The sequence below is a fragment of the Myxocyprinus asiaticus genome, chromosome 12 (assembly GCF_019703515.2).
Source record: "Myxocyprinus asiaticus isolate MX2 ecotype Aquarium Trade chromosome 12, UBuf_Myxa_2, whole genome shotgun sequence".
Taxonomy (NCBI): Eukaryota; Metazoa; Chordata; class Actinopteri; order Cypriniformes; family Catostomidae; genus Myxocyprinus; species Myxocyprinus asiaticus.
In genome coordinates, this window is record NC_059355.1 from 45,263,991 (window position 1) to 45,276,600 (window position 12,610).

Below are 12,610 nucleotides of genomic sequence, written 5' to 3' on the forward strand. Positions count from 1 at the left end.
TTGGTCAAGGGTTTCAATAAATAATACACTAGATTTTGGTTTGTTTCTCACCAAACCTTATCGTAAACCTTCAGAACAAGGCATGAGTTGCATAAAATCATTTATTAGACTTCTGAATTATACTTTTGCATCCTTTATGAAGCCTGAAGAGGTGGTCACCATAAACTTGAACTCAGACATCACTGAGAACTATTTTTATTTTCACAATTTCTCTCTTTGTGTTGAGAAAAAGAAAGTCATATGGGTGTTTAAGAACACCCAGTAAACAATAACTAAATTTTCATTTTTGGGTGAATTGTCCCTTTAAAACATTTGACTGAAACTTAAATTTTGGTCTTTTCCCTCACACAAAACATAAATGCACAATTGTTTTGGACTACTTTAATTTGGTCTTTTTTGAAGCCTGTAGTCACTACATGCTTTCATTGTATGACAAAAATAAACCTGTCTAACTTCTCCTTTTATGTTCTGTGGAAGAGAAAAATACAGGACATATGAGTTTGGAACAAACTGAGGGTGAGTAAAGAATGACCATTTTTTTATTTGTGGGTGAACGATGCCTTAAAATACCAACTTGAATGACAATATTTCAGTCTTGCTTGCTACACTAAAACAGAAAAAGACCATATAAAAATGTCTGGCTTTAATGTTTAACACAACGAGAAGTTCCAAGGCAGTCACTGGGTTCCAAGATAGTCGATGTTATTTGAAGCCATAAGAGATTGCTTCAATGATCATACGTTCTGACTTTGAGAGTCTTGTTTTAAAATGGCATCTATGAAAAGAGGATGTTCTCTGCTGGATCACAGGGTTGGGTTTGTACCACTTGGTTCCTTCTCCATGCGAGTCATGGGGGCCCACTTAGCCACAAGCCTCAAAACAAGATAAAAGCTCCAGGCAGCTTGTGTTCCAGATGATCACTGGGTCATTTGAGTTCAAAATGTCTGCCACCCAAATGCCCTTAAGCACTGAGGCAGAGCAGATGCAAAGTAAGTTCTGGTGAAAACTTGTAGAGTTTACTGTAAAGCATCATAGTGCATGGCTTGTAAGGAGCGGCTGTGGTATAAAGCGTGCAAAATGAGATATTCCTCACGAAATTCCACTGCAAGCAGATGATCTGTTGGCACGGATTGCATAACAACTGGGTTTGGTTTCAACATGTGTCTTTAAAAAACAAGAAGTGGTCCACATAACATAATGGTTTTAGATTCATTAAGTCAAGTCAATTTTATTTGTATAGCGCTTTTCACAACACACATCGTTTCAAAGCAGCTTTACAGAAAATAATGCATTAACAGAAAATGAAACTATAAAGTCTTAGAGTGATCATTGTGTAGTTTGATTAAATATGATTGTAAATTGTGTATAAAAATAAATAATTAAATAATAATTGTATTTAGAACCCCAGTGAGCAAGCCGAAGGCGACTGTGGCAAGGAACACAAAACTCCATAAGATGATGGTTAATGGAGAAAAATAACCTTGGGAGAAACCAGACTCACTGTAGGGGCCAGTTCCCCTCTGACTAACCAGCATGTATATTAATGCCAATTTTAGTTATTTATATGCATTGAAAGTCATGGTTTAAAATTAGTAAACTAAATAAGTGTTAAGGGTCAGTGTTTAAACAAAGATTTTGTAAGAACTGTAAGATTAATGACTAATGTCTTTGAAGTCCATCCTGGATTAACTGCAGAAGTTCACATAGATGCATGGTCTTTTGTTAGTTGGCCGATGAAGGCTTTTGTTGGCAATTAACTGATAGTCTATGTATTCCATTTTAAGAGTGTAGTCCATCATTAGTCACGTTACATCCTAACCAGGCTCGACAAGTTACCCTGAGTTTACACAGTTCACACTGAAGTACTAGGCTTTGAGCATTTGAACATTTTGGGCTTCTGGTTTTAATAAATAAATCACAAATAACAAATAATATTATATTCCAAATGTTACGATATACTGTCTACTCACTTTCCTGCAACAATAAAAATGTCCAGCTTTGAAATACGCACTCTTTATATTGAGCCAAGTGGTCAGTGTGCAACGTTTCATTCTTCAATTGGTCATACGTCTTCTCTTCATCCAAATTTGCAGGTCAGAGCTTTTATGTGCAGTGGAATGCAAAATTTCTTCAATAGCTTGCATTTCCAGTCTCCCACATTCGGATGCGTATAAATGAAAGTGAAAGAGCAAAGTGTAGTGTGACTACGGCTTGAAAGCGAAAATGCTATTGAACACGACACAATTGCAGTCAATCAGAGCATATTTGATGTTTAAAATAGTTATGGGAGCAGGATTTTGGACTAAGGAGGTTTCACTGTGAGCTGTGATTAGTCTGTGACAAAAACCCCAAGATCGTGGTTAACTTGCAGCCCATCATCAATGTTCTTCTAATGTGTGAACTTGAGACAGACACTACAGTACACTAAGATATGCTTTTTTTGTCCAAAACTCATCCCATGTCAGAGCACGACCATCCTGATTCATTGTATAATTGTCTGTACTCCCTCCTCGTTGTTTCCTTAGACACAGTTCAAAATAAACTTCACACTCTTTCCCTCGCTCTGTAAACATTAGTTAAGCTGGTGCCCACTAAAGCCTGCCCTGCACAAAGGCATCCAGTGTGTTCGTGCTACACAGTCCGTCACTGTTCACACCTACCCACTTCACCCACTGACTCCGTCCTCAGCACAGGCTCCACATTCAACCCTGCTCAGGATTCATACACCTTCATTTTTATTTAGAAAAATCACTAAGTGCTAGATAAAGCTACGCTTTGTTTATTTCATGTTTTAAGTTCCTAGTTCCCTACCCGTGATTCATCTAATTGTGCGGTCACTATTTTAGCTTCTCTTTTTAAGTCTGCTGCTTCTTCTGCTACTTGTATTTTAGATAACATAAGCACATTTTCACGCAGAACATTTAACAAAAAGAAGCTCGTTACGTTTTAAATTATAAAACAACATATACATGGTTTAAAATTAAGACAAAAAATGATTTGGCCACTTGATAATGGCTTCGTTAAAGATTACAAGTTCAAGTATTTTAGTTTTTAGTTTGCAATCCTTTCGTTCACAGAACTTCTTGACAACGTCTGGGCATAGAATCAACAAGTTTCTGTAAAAGCTGTGGTGAAAGTTTTCTCCAGGTTTCAGCCACCAAAGCTTTCAGTTCATCCACACTACAACATCGACGATCTGACATTTTGCTAATTTTATCCTGGCTTTCTTATTCTTTAAGCTAATTAATGGTTTTCGCCACATTACTATCTCTCTGTACCAATACTCATTGATCCTGTTTCGAATGCTCTGCGAACTAAGTTGGATCTGATCATTCTCATCGATGTGTGAGGCAATCCTTGTAGCCGTTTCTTGCCTGTTTCTCTTGAATTGCCTGTTTCTCTCCTGTTTACTCACAATTATCCCGTCCAATCTGCTGGTTGTCTTTCTGGGTCTGCCTGTGCGCTTTCTGTTCTCATTCACAAGTCCTTCATCTGTGAAGTTTTTTGCAATATACCAAATTGTGGAGGATGGAAGATTACGTTTTTTGCTTATCTGGAGAGAGCACCTATGAAGAAAATGTCAGATCATCGATGTTGTAGTGTGGATGAACTGAAAGCTTTGGTGGCTGAAACCTGGAGAAAACTTTCACCACAGTTTTTACAGAAACTTGTTGATTCTATGCCCAGACAGTGTCAAGTAGTTCTGCAAATGGAAGGATTGCAATCTAAAAACTAAAATACTTGAACTTGTAATCTTTAATGAAGCCATTATCGAGTGGCCAAATAATTTTTTGTCTTAATTTTAAACCATGTATCTGTTCTTTTTGTTAAATATTCTGCTTGAAAAGTGTGTTTATCTATTTGTCTTTACAATAAATGCAAATTTATTTGATGTTTTGTTCTCAAATGCAAAGGAATTCATTCATTTTTAAATTCAGCTTGTGTGTCCAAATACCTTATTGGGCCACTGTATATATTAGGACTGCAACGATACATGTATCCGCGCCGAACCGAACAGATACAGGGCCTTCGGTACAGTACACGCAGTCACACGAATTATTACATATCTTAGCACGCGTGAAACCAATATTAAAACAACATATGAGCAACAAAAACCGTGTGGTACTAAAATGATAAAAGATTGCGAAGCAACACGAGACCGCATGGAACCAAAACTTCACAGAACAGAGCACCAGACAGTACACAAAAAATTGCGAATCAGATAAATGCATGTGAATTTTATACTAGCTAGCTTGCTATCTTTCCCAACTGTGGTGGAACTAAACAAAATATAAATATGTCAGACTTAAATAAGCCAGAGATTGAAGACCCACTGCCATCTCTAAAATCTGTTGTTTGGGAGTATTATGGTTTCTCAGTAAACTACAGTAATACTGGGCAACGAGTAGTGAACAGGACGAAGGCTGTGTGTCGGCTCTGTTGCACCGGTATCACATCAAACATGATGACTCATTTGCGGCGACATCATCCACATGTGTCTCTTGAGTTTACGGGAGTAAAGCATAAACAGCCTGTGCAAGTTAGTCTCGCCACAGCGTTTAAGCAGCCTCTTGCTGCAAGCTCAGACAGAGCTAAAGGGATAACGAACGCCATAGGGGTATTTTTTGCTGCAGATATGCGACCATACTCAGTCATCAAGAACACAGGATATAAGCATCAGCTTAACGTGCTTGAGCCCCTTTATAAAGTTCCTGCAAGACCACATTTCAGCAATTCTGTAGTGCCCACTCTATATAAACAAGCACCTCTCCTCTGATAATGTGGATATTCTGATTTTCCTGAAAAACAAAATTGAGCGATACGTACAACTGGTGAGCTGAAAGGCAAAAGACACAGACATCTGCACAGCTACTGTCTTAATTTTGTTACAATTATTATATATTTTTTTTACTTTTATTATTACGTTTTTATACAATGTGCATATAAGAGGCTCTTAAGTTTGTATTGTTATTTCGTATAAATGAGCCATCACGATAAGAATTTATTGTTTATTTTTTCAAAATAAATAAAAGAAAGATTCTTTGTTTTCCCTGCTGTACTGAAACTGTACCGAAGCGTGACCGAAATACCGAGGTACATACCGGACTGTGAATTTTGATGTACCGTTGCAGCGCTAGTATATATAGCATAGGGGTTTAGTACAGTATAGCCCTGCAAACTTAAATCAGAGTAAAATGAGTACATCATTAAGCCAATTTGATTTGTATAGCACTTTTCAAAGCTGAGGGAGTAATTACCATAAATATACATATAACCAAATAACTTAACTGTAAATTAATTGGTCACAATCAAGTGTTAAACTGAAATACTTGTCATGCATCTTATGCGCAGCATACTGAAAATATTTCATTACCCTGCAAAACTCCAGAGGCAGTTTCACTTCAGATAAAACAATTGGGTGTGCCAAGAAAATTATGTAACAGACACCTCTACTGCTTTGGTAACCAGTCACAAGTTCTCAATTTAAAAAGTATTGTTCGTCTTTTAAAAACGCAATAACAACCTAAAGGCTAGATATCAACTACAGTATGTCACCAACCATACAATTCACAAAGCAATTTCTCCATGCAGAAAATGTGATCACCCAGGGGGCTAAATAAAAAGCCTAAATATGTTGGCTTTTGGGCCTTTAGCCCCTCCAAAAATTGCCCCCAAACACTTTCATTATGTGTGCCTCACTGTAACCCAGATTTGTTTTGGTTTTTTGGGGGGGTTTTTTTAAAAAAAGGGATTTTTTTTGTGGTAATGAACGTTATGCCACAAATGCCGTCGATTGAGCTTCACTTGAATAGAACCTGGAATATTCCTTTATAATGTCTGAATGTCAATGCAATAGATAACAAAATATCAAATCAAGTGGCTTTAAAAAAAAAAAGAAAAAAAAAAAAGACAAATAGCACAAGCACACTTTTTAAGCAAAAGTTTCAAGTTTGTTAGGTTAAAAATAACAAAACAATAGGTATACTGTTCAACAATAAGATATAAAGTATTTGGACACTTTCTCTTAGTGAAACGTTAGTGGGACATGTCCAGAGTGGCCATGTGGTTCCGAAACCTGTGTGAACTTGAGTGGAACTGACTTGAGTCATCCACCAAAAATTTACTTTTAACAACTAGTCCCAAAGCAAACTAATAATAGCTAAGAAACATGAAACTAGTTCTAAGAAAAGTATAATTTGTTTGCAGATGCCAGTTGGTTATTGATATTTTGTTTTCCAATACAAAGACATAAACACATTTAAATGTGACTTAAGTGTTCAAATACTTGCTCGTGCCACTGTAGTTTAGTAGAGAAAAATAGCTCACAGAGGAGTGACAAACTGTTAAAAAAAAAAGCTGTATGACATACATATTTAGTCTTGAATGGTCATGGGGCTAAACAGCTGTCCACCCCATGCTCAAGCTCGCTCAGCTGGGGTTTGGGATAATGGGTAGAGAGGGTCAGCTCAGTGTATGTGTTTATGTACATACATTCCCGCTTAAGAGCCAGTCCTTCTACTGCTTTATAATCCTTCCTGTTTTTGGAATGTTTGCAGTGTGGTCTGACGTTGCAGGGCCAGTTTGGGATACAAACGCTTGCACACAGGCCATAAATTTACAGACAGCTGGCTTCTCATTAGGGCTGGTGTGGCTCCTGTATGAAAGCATGGCAGCTGAGAGGCAGGCGCAGCTTAAAACAGGTGCGAGACCAAAACGGCACCCAAGCCAGTGACAGCGTAACAGAGCCTAGCTTTGAGACCCCCCATATGTTCATCATAATTCAGCTCTTTACATTTCATTAAAGATTATGCAATAAAGATTACATAGAAGATAAAAAAAAGAGGCCTCTTCTGATGCTGTCGCCAAGTCAGGCAACATCCTGGTAAAACTAAAGGCACTGGTCTGCAGTTCATGATGACAGCATGACAGTGGGCAGTTCCACGTAAGATTGTGGCAGCGCTGGCCTTATACAACCAGTTCCAGGACATATTGAAAGTATAATTGAAAATTGAACATTACAACGCTCTCCTTCGATACTTATGCTCAATTCACTCAAACAAAAACTCATGAGCAGCACATTTAGGCCACCAGCTGTTCTCTGAGGACTTGAAAAAAATAGTACTCCGAAAGAAGAGAAAGCACGGGATCAATGGAATGAGGCTGTAAAATGGAGATGATCACTATATAAAACTATTTGACCACAGAATGCCATGACAGACCAATTAAAATATGGAGGGGGAGGGGGGTCTTTCTTTATTTTAGAGGAGAGTAGAGTATGACAGGAAAGTAGGGTTGAGAGAGAGAGAGAGAGAAGGAGGAGTTGGATCAGGATATGACCCAGGTCGGACTCGAACCTGGGTCCCTGTGAGCAAACAGCTCTTATATGTCCTAAGCACCACAGCACAGCCCACTGCACCATGGCTCTGACAAAAGATCAAAACTTTTTCTGGCTTATTAGAAAACAATACCATTTGGGTAATTACCACAGTGTATAAAATCATTTCATGAGACACCTGCGCTACTGAAAAAGTAATCTCCAAACATGTCAGCAGAGCGTAAGTATTAGGGCATCTAAGAAAGTCAAAATAAATAGTGGGTGATTTACTGAGATTTTCATGTTGCATTTCTGACAATAGACGTGGACTTCAAATCTCAATGTAAACATTTTCTGAACTTATGAGTGGTCAAACCATCCCTCTCTTTCTCTCTTTACCACACAAAACCATTTGCAACACAAAGCACCATTAAGTGGAGCAGGTGATTTGTGCACTGTTGACTGAAAGAGCCGGTTTATAGAGCACTGAAGAAGTCTGGCACACGTGACTTGAATGTTTGAACTGTGATGGGAAGCTGTTCTTGATACAAAAACGCATTCGGTGTGAACAATAAAAAAATAAGTACAAAATAAGTAAGGACATGCAACACAATAACGTTATAGCTTGTTTTAAATTGGATATGACCAAAAGCAATGATGTGCGGTTCAGTGAATGACTGAGCTGTTGACTTAAGCTCAAAGTATACTTCGGTTTTGAAGTGAATGCTTAAGTGTCTGCGAACAGTCGAACGCTAGCCTTTAAAGTATACTTTATTTGACTGTGCACACATACACAGGGGGTTGGCGCATGCATGCTACAACTGCTATGAGATACTGGACTTTATCTCTTCAGGAGTTTCGATCCATAAAGACATCTATAGCACTTCTTCGTGACAGCAATGGCTCCAACAGACATTTGCCGATATGCAATAGTGAGGTATAACGTGATAATTAACATGCACAATATTGTTATCGTGAGCACTTCAAAATACTGTGAAATTTTCTAGATAACCTGTTAACCAAATTGTTTAGATTTTTCTGAAGCTAAATCAACATTCCCAACACTCTGACTCTTACAGAAATGGGAAGACATACCAAATTACTGGGAAACTCTAAAATTCATGTTTCTTTTTCAAGTAAACTTTTCCCTCAAAATGTTACCATTGTTGTTACTTGTTCATTTGCAATGAAAATAACCCGTAATAAAATAGATAGGCCTAAATGCAAAATCGAAGCACTGGACTCAGACTTTTGAAAACAACCATGTCTCTTTGAATCTTATATGGTTTGATGTTTGCAAAGTAACTTGTCTCACGTGTCTCACCTTGTGGACCCACTAATTAGTGCAAATAATTACTTGCGCATGCGCATACTGCACGTTAAGCATACGCACGGTTAGAAAAATAGGGCCGCACACATTGATGATTACATTTGCGTCATGAGTCCTGTACGCATATGCCTAGCAATCGTGTCTGACTGAAGTATACCTTGGGCTTTAGTAATCACTCTAACCAATTCAATGGCTGAGTTCTGACACATTCAGAGTAATTTAAATGTAGACCAATGTGGATGTGAACTGATTTATTAAATGAACTGGCTAAAAAGACATTTGAACATCAATAATTGAACATAGTTGTGCTGTATGTTCAATACTGTGTACAACCAACAAGAACAAGCAATAGAAAAATAACATTGCCCATTTTTTATTTCACAGCGCCACGTCTCTCTTTTGTCACATTTAATTCTGACCACAAGCTCAAAACTAGAATCAAATATGACATTGTTTTGCCATGGGGCAGTAGATTCAGCAGCAGGGTACAGGCATTAGGTTACAAACCAAACATTTACCTATAATGTGCTATGGTTGCTATGCTTCTTTGTAGTCCAATTAGAATGGAAAGGAAAAGTATGTCAACAACACTAAGTATACAAGTCATATGTCTAAAATGGAGCTTAAACAGAAAGAGAAACCTACTTTGTTTTTGTTTGGTTTTTTTTAATCCAATATAGCTTAAATTTACTGTTCATTCTCCATACAAGCAATCAGAAAAGAAAACTTAAGGCAAACTCAAAACTGATTCAAAATGGCACATGGACAAAATCGTGTGTTTTTTAGGGCTCGGTATTCATACAGATTTCCAGATTCAATTCGATTCTGATTCACAAGCTCTTGATTCGATTCGATTCGATTCTGATTTTGATTCGATTCAATATCGATTCATATGGGTTTATTTCAGTTATAATGTCCCTTTTGCTTACATATAAAAGAAATGATCTCCCAGCTAATGCTGTTAATTATACAGGGGACCTTGTAACTAGGTTCATTAGGAAAATATAAATTTTACTAATTATATTTTATAACTTTTTCATCATTTTGGTCACATTTTGGCTTTTTAAAAATTAACAAATAAATGTATTCAGTCAATAAATAAGATATTATATTTCATATATTATTTTTGTTACATATTTATTGTTAAATTGCATAATTTGTACTATTTACATATGTAAGTATTTACATTGATTTGTTGAACACTTGCTAAAACCGGTACTGTATCTTTAACAAAAAACAGCATTTCTGTAAAAGTGCCTTTAAATGAGCGCATGTTAACTAAAGATGACTCGAATGGCTTTACCTCATCTTTGCTCTGCATGATTAGAATAAAATGTTTTTTTTTTGTAGTTGTTTTTGATCAACTACAAAAAAACAAAGGTATTCAAATAGGATCTCGTCCTTGAATACACATTACACAGAACAACTTTTACTCTCAACACACAGTGAAAGGATCTTGCTGCTGAACACTTCACGACTAAACACAACTACACAATTACTGGTGAGTGAAATGTAAACATTTACCAGCAAGTTGCCAAATACAAATGCGAGTGATTTCCTCTCATTGCAGTAGAGGGTTTTGAGTGAAAGATCGATCTTGGGATTTAAGAATCAATATCGAGATCGTTCAAATGAATATCGCGATTAATAGGAAAAACAATATTTTTACACACCCCTAGTGTTTTTGTTATGTTACTCTCATTCAGAGTTAAGCAACACAAGATCAAGGTAAAATTCTTGGATTATCAACAAGATAAACAGAGTCACGGCTATATCGCAGCGGTGTTGTAAAGGGCCAGAGGCACAACCAAGCAGCGTAAAGGTTGTTGAAAACGAGCAGGTCACCTTAACGGCTGTGTAACTCAATCTGGGCCATTATGAGACAGACATGCCTTCCTCCAATTGTCTGAGCAGAGAACAATACCGCCATGACCTTCTTCTTGTTCGGTGCAAATAAAGATTGTACATTTGTTGCCAAGGGTGACTAGATTTTTACACTGCTGATTCGGATGTTAGCACACTGCCCTAATGGTGAGATTTTCCAGTGTTTGATTCAGTTATAATCAAAGGATAAAACAGAAAATAAACATGATGGGACAACAGATAAGATAAAGCTTGTTTTCACGGGCAGTCTCTCTTAAGTAAAGTAAGCAATTCCTAAAAGCAGCACCAATATCCCTCAAACTAGTCTGCAATGTAAATGAATAATATAGCAAGGTATAAGATGCATGATGTGCTTTCTATAGTTGAGGACCTTAACCCCAAGAAGTTAAAGGTTTTTAAGTGCACAAAAGTGTATTTTTACGATTTATCATCAGTCAACATTAGCCAAGTCCTTTGGTCGGTTAACTAATTCTACAACTAAAATTAAGCTTCGAAAAATCTAAAATGTGGTATGGAATCCAATATCTATACAAGACTAAACAAAACATAACATACAGAAAGCGAAAGACAGACATGACTATTCAGGTGTGATTGTGGGAATGCAATCAAGAGAAAGACTTGGTTTGAAGGAAATAGCATAATATCTGTTTTTTGGCAGACAACAGTACCATATTAATTTTATTCAGCTGATATAAAATGTAAAATATAAAGCATTTTGTATGCAAAGATAAGCTGTATAACACTGCAATGGCTCCAGTACAGGTTTCACTACATTTGACTGGTAAAAATGTGCCGTACTACTACAAATCTGCACCATACAGGTAAACAGTTCAGCAATACTGAGTTTTTACGTGGACTCATTTTCAATTTTATGAGCATCAACATGAGTTTTATATATATATATACATACATACATACTACCAGTCAAAATTTTTGAAACACTTGACTGACATGTTTCTCATGATCTTAGAAATCTTTTGATCTGAAGGCGTATGCTTGAAGTGAATCTAATTCAAACTGCTAACCTGAGCTCCTGAGTTCAAACCCTTTGTTCTTTTCTGGTGATTCATGAAAAAGATCCAGTTCAGAAGAGTCAATTGGTCACAACTCTCTCGCGCTGGGTTTGTTGTTGTTGCGTGCGGTGCAGCGAGCTCGTCATCACAACAGAACGAGTGAAAAGCGGCACGAGACACACTGGGTGCACACTCTATAGATGTATTCAATAACTCACAAGATGATATCTGATGAAACCGCATATGAACGCACACAACCCGACTGTTGCCAATGGCGACTAGATTTTAAATTATAGTCGCAATAAATTATTTTTGGTCACATTTGCGACCATTTTAGTCGCAGTCTGGAGCCCTGTAGTCAGGACATTAATAACGTGAAAAATTATTATTACAATTTTTTTAAAAAATTTCAGAACTTCTTAAACTACTTCAAAGAGTTCTCATCAAAAAATCCTCCACGTGCAGCAATGACAGCTTCACAGATGCTTGACATTCTAGCTGTCAGTTTGTCCAGATACTCAGGTGACATTTCACCCCACACTTCCTGTAGCACTTGTCATAGATGTGACTGTCTTGTCGGGCACTTCTCATGCACCTTACAGTCTAGCTGATCCCACAAATGCTTGATGGGGTTAAGATCCATAACACTCTTTTCCAATTATCTGTTGTCCAATGTCTGTGTTTCTTTGCCCACTCTAACCTTTTCTTTTTGTTTTTCTGTTTCAAAAGTGGCTTTTTCTTTGCAATTCTTCCCATAAGGCCTGCACCCCTGAGTCTTCTCTTTACTCTTGTACATGAAACTGGTGTTGAGCAGGTAGAATTCAATGAAGCTGTCAGCTGAGGACATGTGAGGGATCTATTTCTCAAACTAGAGACTCTGATGTACTTATCCTCTTGTTTAGTTGTACATCTGGCCTTCCACATCTCTTTCTGTCCTTGTTAGAGCCAGTTGTCCTTTGTCTTTGAAGACTGTAGTGTACACCTTTGTATGAAATCTTCAGTTTTTTGGCAATTTCAAGCATTGTATAGCCTTCATTCCTCAAAACAATGATTGACTGACAAGTTTCT

General features: G+C 37.3%; 1 protein-coding gene across 1 annotated transcript in view; it reads right to left on the minus strand.

The window, feature by feature from the left end:
* Nucleotides 1-12,610, minus strand: part of LOC127448896 (protein MTSS 1-like) — a 77,734-nt gene that overhangs the window by 37,285 nt on the left and 27,839 nt on the right. The window lies entirely within an intron of this gene.